Source organism: Cicer arietinum, chromosome 2, assembly GCF_000331145.2.
Source record: "Cicer arietinum cultivar CDC Frontier isolate Library 1 chromosome 2, Cicar.CDCFrontier_v2.0, whole genome shotgun sequence".
NCBI classification, from domain to species: Eukaryota; Viridiplantae; Streptophyta; class Magnoliopsida; order Fabales; family Fabaceae; genus Cicer; species Cicer arietinum.
Genome location: NC_021161.2, coordinates 5355773 through 5364089, shown reverse-complemented (window position 1 = coordinate 5364089; position 8317 = coordinate 5355773).

Below are 8317 nucleotides of genomic sequence, written 5' to 3'. Positions count from 1 at the left end.
GAGTGGTACCAAAACAAGGCGAAGAAATGTTGAAACCAGCTACTCCAATCACTGCAAGATGGATAACAAAACACTCTATGATTCCAGCAGACCATCCTGTTGCCCCACCAGCAGCAATGCCAACAGAGGAAAATACTGAACCACAGGAACCACAGCACCACCCTCCACACCCATCCCAGCTCTCTAACGAAGACAGAATCAGTAGATTGGAAACTATGATGGAACAAGTGATGATTGATCAGCGTGATAGACAGGCCAGATTAGAACTGGGGATGACCAATCTCTATCGAGCATTTGCCTCCTCTCAACAGACACTGGGAGGCATGTTTTATGCTGATTTATTTACACCTCACCAGTATACCGGCGACCATAGCGGAACAGGAGCAGACGATCTAAACGAGGATCCTTGAATTGCTAAACTAGAGAAGTTTTCTTTCTTTTGTTTTTGAATTTTTTTTTCTTTCTTTTGTTTTCTTTTTTCTTTCTGTTGTTTGTCCTGTTGCTTTCCATTTTCTCGTTTTCTTTGTTTAATTTCATTGTATGTTGACTTTCTTTTCTTCATGTTTTGTGTTCCTTTCACTAAATGTGTACTATGATGAAACAGTTGTAATAACTTGCACTTGATCTTAAAATTTCTGTTTGTGATTTTGCAAGTTAAATTTTATTTCATAGATTATGTTATTGCTCAGGTCGACAAGCCTTCCTAATGCATGCATTCTTGATTACTAAATGGTTGTAGAAGGCTAATATGCCATCAATTTTTCAAAAATACAATTTTAACTTTTCAGAAGCATGTTGGCTTTATTTTGATTGTTCATACTCTCTCTTATTATCCTAGCTGTGAGCTTTTGAGCCTAAACACTTAAATTCTTTGTTGTGTGATTATCCAGACATGTGTTATCCCTCTAGAACTTGCACTAATTCTGACTTGCATCACTTGTAATTTATGCATACATTGAGGCAATTTTATTGGTCGTTTGAGCCTTTCTAACTACCCTATGAAAATTTTACCCTTTGCTAGCCCCTTTGAGCCTTGCCCTTTTATTTCGATTACTAGCCACATTACAAGAAAAACACATAACTTTAACTAAATCACCTTACTTGGAGTTAGGTAGAAAAAAATTCTTGTCTTGATAAAATTCTAAGTTTGGGGTTGCTCATGGGATAGCAACTTTCTAAGTTTGGGGTGGTGATTCTCAGAAAAAGAAAATAAAAAAAAATAAAATAAAAAGAAGAAAAATAAAATGAAAGAAGAAAGAAGAAAAACAAAAACAAAAACAAAATATATCTTCTTGGTTCTTTTGTCAATGTCTGAGAATCTCCATAATGAAAAGGTGAAGAAAAAAAAAATATGGTAGAATAATCTGGAAATGTATGCCTAACTCCAAGTGGTAAAGCCTACTATCCTAAAATGTCCTACCCTTACCTAAGCCCCATTACAACCCGAAAGTCCTCCAAAAAGGTATGTATTTACTGCATTGTGATTGCTAACTAGAATTTTTTCAAGCCTATAGTAGCGTGATGCATGTTCTAGGATTTGAGCGATAAATTCATAACCCTTTCTAAACACTTGAGAGAAATTTTGGTGAGATTGTGTGAAGAGAGAGTTGAATTTGATGAATGAATGCCAAGGTGTACAAATCTTGTTGTCTGTATTTTTGAAAACAACCATAGAGCATGATGAATGTTTTGCAGTAGCAAGAACTTTGAAATTTGAGTTTGATGTAATTTGAGAAATTGAATTTAAGTGTGCATTTAACAGGACCAAATATGAAATTAATTGTTGCTTGGGGACAAGCAATAGATTAAGTTTGGGGTTGTGATGACTCTTCATCATATGCATATTTTCCCACTGTTTTAGTCTTATTTATCCTCAATCATCAGTTAAATTAAGGATTTATTTGATACATTTTGTTGATTTTTGTTCTTTGAGTTAATAAAATGTTTTTTGTTTTTATTTCGTTGATTAAGTAGGAATTTGTCGTAATTTTACATTGCGTTTTGTTTTAGTGCAGTGCTGAATTTTGGTGAAAAATCGACCCAATTCAGACGCAAAAGATGAGAAAAATGCAAAATACATCAGACAGCAGATGTTGTGCACCTGGAGCGCATTTCTCGTGTTTCAGTTCTGTCAACGCAAGCCTAGAGCGCGCCCTGCGCGCCTGGGGCGCGCGACGCGCACCAGAATCATAAAAACGCAGATTTTTACTGTTTTAGGCATCTTTTTCACTCTTGGGAACTTGGGAGACTTGTGCCCTAGCATAGAAACTCAAAGACGGCCGTTTCTAACGCCATTGAAGCAGTTTTATCAAGAATCATCCATGAATCATTCTTGTAATTCTTCTTTAACCCTTATCTTTTGTATCTCTGTCATGAGTAACTAAACCCTATTTGTTAGGGATGAGTGTAACCAGATGAAACCCTTATTTTTCTGATTTGATTTCTAGTTATATGAATGAGTTTATTGAATTGTTTTTCTCATGTCTGTGCTTAATGCTTTTTATTGCTTGATCAACATTAAAATGTTCTACGATTTGTATTTTGAAACGGAAGTGGACTTTACGAATGCTTGAGATGAGAAATTCATGAATTTGTAGTCTAGGGATAGATACAGGTCATGAAACCAATTAAATTAGTTGCAAAGCAATAATTTACAAGAGAATTTCTATACGGTAATGCTTAATTCTAATCTTAAATCCACTAAGAAATTAGGGGTTACTTTGGAATTAAAGGTTCTATCACTAAGACATTAGGGCAAGAATAATAAAGAGAATTCGGTAATAATTCAATAAAGGAATTCATTAACTAGGATCAAATTAGACACCAAGGTTGGATTCGAAGTGAAACTCATCCCTGACATTTTTCTCATTATAAAAGATCAATTTTATTATTGTTGTTAATTTCAAACATTATTTCAATCAACTTGGGAACCTTTTTGTTCAATTTTAGAAATCAAATATAATTCAATAGTAAAACGCAATCCTTGAGTTCGACACTCGGTACTACCGTTTTATTATTACTTGCAACGATTCAGTACACTTGCTGAAACGCAATCATAACTCTATCTAAATAGAGGCATTTGTTTGTTTGTTTGTTGTCAATTGTATAATCAACATCATTTGTATATTATGTTGAATCATAATTCTAAATCAAGTGTGTTTTGAAGATCAATATTATTAGTTAATTAATCACTTAATTATAATTTTGATTATGTTGTTATTTAACATGTTTTTTTGAGTGATTTCTTTATAGATAGGTAATCAAATAAAATCATATAAAAAACATTTTTGATATATTTATTTTAGTCACAACAAACTTATCAAATTAATGATTAAGTTTTATAAATGGTGAGCTACTATTTATTGTACTTGAGTGTTATTTAAGGAACATAAATTGTATAAATAGACAAACAAAAAACCAAGATTCAACATGAGCAACACCAAATAGAAATTGTAGATAATATTACTTCAACAAAAGAATGATGGAAGGACATTCACCATAATGTGTTGGTTGCTATATTAAAGAACAATTGACAATAAGAATCATTTTAGAAGGATAACATGCAGTAAATTAGTTAGCATTTCACACACGAGTTTTCTAATATTTAATGAGCAATTAAAAGTAAATATTTGGATACCTACTTGTAAAAGAAAACACGCAGTTTGATATCTAGTTTGATGACACATTTATTCTAAAACTGAAATGAATCAATCCTAGATTTTAAGTGAATTAGACATCCAGGCAACTCAGATTACTCAAATCAGTGGTCTAGCCTATAACTCGAGATGAATGCCCAAACGAGAAAAACAACCTCCAGATTGATGACAAGATTGATCTCCAAATTGATGAGTTATGAGCAAGAATGCAAGTACATTGTACTTACATTATTCTGCATAAAGCTCTACATAATTCTAATTTAAAAGAGTACCAACTGATATTTGATAGCTCATTTACTCACTCATTCACGTTTTTCATCAAACTCAAAAGCAAAAATATTTTTCGTTTGTCAAGAACGTTCTATACAACAATATAAACACATGTTTAATTTCTTTAAAATAGATATGACATTTGAGAAGTGTGTCCAATGACTATATTCAATATTCACTGAATAATCAAAACTTTTTATCATCTATAAATTGAAGATCAATTGGAAGATGAAGGCAAAAGTTTAATTTACAAATCTGCCAACACTTGTTCAAATAATAACAAGTTAAAAAATCTTCAAGCAAACTCGATCTCTCTTCACTATATTTGTGAATCATCATTTACTGATTTTGACTTTATTAATCTCAAACTAGTGTTGAGAAGTTTCAAGATCTCAAACACTTTTATCATACATATCATTTGTAAGTCAAGTCTATCTTTTATGTTAGATTAAGTGTGTTTGTAAAAACCTTTTCTAGATTAAAAGGTGATTGTAAAAATTATTTCTAGGGAGAAATGCGAAGATTGTAATTGACCAATGTGTGATCAAGAAAAAATATGTGAAGGAGAACATTTTTGTTCTGAAGTACATAGTGTAAAATATAACGGTTGTAAGGACTAGATTAGCCCGAGTTGGGTGAACCAATATACTTTTTGTGTGTGATCTTTCTATCCCTTATCTTTAATTATTTGCACACAAAAATCACACTTTATTAAACTCATTTGTTTTATTTATTTCTAACATATCCAGAACATTCTAGATATTTTGTTCCAACCAAGAGTGATCTTAAGTTAATTTAAATTAAGCACGTGAATCAAAATTTTAAAAGGAGCACAATTCAAACTCTTTTTTCTTGTGATTACATTGCTACTTCACAGAAACAAAAATGTTATGGTTTTACAGAAGAACATTATGGATCTAATATCACACATGTCTATTGAAGTTCAATATGGAGAAACGATTTGCTGAAGTTAAGCAACAACTGTAATAACCATCTCCTCAACTATAAAATGAACATCAAGGAAAAGACACATGCAACGTTTCGATACTTCAACAATCATACTCAAGCGAAAATTCCAGCTCTCTCTTATTATACTCAAGAATCTCTTTATTGTGTTATTGTTGATAATCAATAGATTTTGATCCTAAACCCTTTTATCATACATATCTTTTGAAACTCAAGTCTATCTCTTAAAATAGTTTGAGTATGTTGTAAAAATCTTTTATGGAGTGAAAGATAACTATAAAATTCATTTCAAGTTGAAATGTGAATTCTAAAACTAATCAAGAGTGATCAAGAAAGATAGTGCGAAAGTGTGAAAGCAAGAACACCTCACAAATTGTAAGGATACATATTATTGTGTGATCTTCTTATCCTTATCCTTATTTATTTCATACTCACTAATCACATATTACATATTACATATAAATAATTTATTTTATTCATTTTTAACCCACCCAATGGATTTTTTTTTTTTGACACCAATTGAACTTGAGTTGATTTGCACTAGATTTGAAATTAAGATTTTAAAAAAGATCACAATTCAAACTTTTTCCTTGTGATTGATATTATTACTTCAAATTCAACAAATATGTAAAAATTGGTCATATCAATATTACTTAATATAAAAAAATCATGAAGGACTTTTTTTTTTTTGAAATTGCAACGATATAAGTAAAAAAAATGTATATAAATTAAAATCAAAATGATTGATATTTGTAGGACCAAAAATATATTTAAGCCATTCTTATAATATTAAAATTCATTTTTTTTTAAATTATAAATTTGTTAATAACTTTTGTAATTAATACGATCTATACATTAATGTTTGACATATTTAAATGTATTATTATAAAATAAAATTAAAATAAAATGAGATTTAATGTTAGGCAATCTAAAATGTTGTGTTAAATACTAAAACGGGACTTAAACTAATCCTCGTGTTAACTTATTCACAAAAGTCTAGTTGAGAATGGATGAACTTTCATAAAATTGCAGTGAAATAGACTTTTAAACATGTTTTTAAACTTTGAGAGAACTTTTGAAAATGGTCAGATCAAACCTAAATGATAAATCTTTGAAAGATAATTAATTATACTCAAATCTTATAAAATTTAACTTTACTTAACTTATCTCAACTCATCAATTTTATATTTAGATGAAAATAGTATTTATATTTTTATGAGAGATAAAAATTAATTAATAATTCCAAAGACATTCTGTTCAATAAATACAATCAATCAATAATATAATTAAGGCAATTATATGTTTTACAGAGAGTAATAAAATTAATACGTTAAAAAGCAAATCAAATTGTGCAGTTGAAATTAATTTCAAACAAGTTTGGTGCTCAATAAATAGTATTAACACTACGCCAGAAATGACATTTAACAGCGCCCATTTTACAGCGCTTTCTAAACACAAGCGCTATTACAACGCTTTTTATGTAAAGCGCTGTAGTAGGTCATATAACGTTTGCGCATCACGTTATAAGGATTTTACAGCGCTTGTCAAAAAAGCGCTGTAAACGGAAGCGCTTTCGCGAATCAGTTACAGCGGTTTTTTCACAAGCGCTGTAAAACACATGCGCTTTCATTGAATTTAACTACCTATTACAACGCTTTTTTCACAAGCGCTGTAAAATACATCTTTCAAATAATTATATACGTTGGAAACCCTCATATCCTCTACATCTTTCAAATAATTATATACGTTGCGAACCCTAATATCCTCTACGTACTGTGCGGCCATCTACGTTGTCTAAGGTATTTTTTACACATGATCTGTTATGTTTTGAAATTGTCAAAAATTGTCAAAAACTCATACCACATGATCTGTTCTGTTTTGAAATTGTCAAAAATTGTCAAAAACTCATACCACATGATCTGTTCTGTTTTGAAATTGTCAAAAATTGTCAAAAACTCATACCACATGATCTGTTCTGTTTTGAAATTTTTAGTTGATATTGGTTTCTTTTTGAAACTTGTTGATATGTTTTGAAAGCTTATTATTTTTGTTACTGCATTTATATAGGTGGTATAATATGGATAGGAAATGGATTTCAGCCAATCGATTGTCAAAAGAGTATGAAATTGGAGTGAAGGAGTTTGTTGAGTTTGCAGTGAAGAATGCAAAAGATCCAAATAGAGTAGTTTGTCCTTGTTTAAAATGTTGTTTTGGAAAACGTGTTAGAGAAGATGAATTAGAAGGACATCTAGTATGTAATGGAATTGATCAAAGCTACACATGTTGGATAAGACATGGTGAGAAAAAAAAAGGAAACATTAATTTTGAGAATAGTTCTACATATGCTTCAACTGATTTCGATACAGATACATATGAGCCGGACCGAGTTGATGAGATTGCAAAAGCAGTTGAAGAAGATCTTCGAGATTGTCCTAAAATGTTTGAAAGTTTGTTGAGTGATGCAGAGAAAGAATTATATAATGGTTGTACTAAATTCACAAGACTGTCAGCGATATTAAAGTTGTACAACTTAAAAGCGAGTAATGGATGGTCTGATAAAAGCTTTACGGAATTATTAACACTCATAAAAGATATGTTGCCAGATGATAATGAACTTCCCAGTCGAACCTACGAGGCTAAACGGATTTTGTGTTCTATTGGAATGAGTTACGAAAGGATTCATGCGTGTCCTAACGATTGCATTTTATTTCGAAACGAATATGAACTACTTAAGGCGTGTCCGAAATGCAATGTCTCTCGATATAAGAAGAAAGAATCTACTCCAGCAAAAGTCGTGTGGTATTTTCCTATAATACCAAGATTTAGGCGCATGTATCGCAGTGAAGAAGATTCAAAACACTTGACATGGCATGCAGATGAAAGAATTAGAGATGGAATGTTTCGACACCCTGCAGATTCCCCACAATGGGCAAAAATTGATCACGAGTATCCTGAATTCGGGATAGAGTCAAGAAATCTAAGACTTGCACTTTCTACTGATGGAATGAATCCACATGGTCTTCAAAGCATCTCACATAGCACGTGGCCTGTGATTTTGGTAATATATAACCTACCTCCATGGTTATGTATGAAGCGTAAGTTTATGATGTTGTCTCTGTTAATTTCTGGACCCAAACAACCGGGGAATGATATCGACGTATACTTGACTCCTCTAATCGAAAATTTAAAAAGTATGTGGGAGACAGGTGTGGAAGTTTATGATGGGTATAAGAAAGAATGTTTCAATTTAAGGGTTATGTTGTTCGGCATAATTAATGATTTTCCAGCATATGGTAATTTATCAGGATATAGCATTAAAGGTCAGTGTGCATGTCCTATATGTGAAGAGAGTACAAATTGGATGCGGTTGAAACATTGTAAGAAGAATGTGTTTCTTGGACATCGTAGATTTTTACCTTATAGTC